Genomic DNA, 677 nt, shown 5'->3' on the forward strand with positions numbered 1-677 from the left:
GTTCGCTCTGCCATCGCGTGAAGGGTCTGCTAACAAGCGACCAACAGAAAGGTCAATGTTAATGTTGCTGCACGTCACCTCAACCCCCCCTCCCGCTACCACCACCCCCCCAAGTATATTTCAGATCTGTGGGAAACACTGGCAGTTAATGGACCAGCACCAGAGGCGTTCCCATACACACAGGCGTTTCCTCCACAGTGACCAACACATTTGAGACCCACTGAGATAACACTGACAGAGTCCTTTAGCTCACTGAGTCTCTCAGTCTGAAAGGAGAGGACTCTCCTCCACTTTGTTGTTGAAAAAACTCCTTATATCTGTTAGCGTAGCTCACTAGCATCAGAAGCTAACAACAACGATCTCCAGTACCGGTGCACTCTCTCTCGCGCACACAAAATGGCTCGTTACACACACACACACACACACACACACACACACACACACACACACACACACACACACACACACACACACACACACACACACACACACACACACACACACACACACACACACACACACCACACACACACACACACACACACACACACACACACACACACACACACACACACACACACACACACACACACACACACACACACACACACACACACATACCACACACACACACACACACACACACACACCACACCCACACACACACACACCACACC

Source organism: Gymnodraco acuticeps, unplaced genomic scaffold (assembly GCF_902827175.1).
Source record: "Gymnodraco acuticeps unplaced genomic scaffold, fGymAcu1.1, whole genome shotgun sequence".
NCBI lineage: Eukaryota > Metazoa > Chordata > Actinopteri > Perciformes > Bathydraconidae > Gymnodraco > Gymnodraco acuticeps.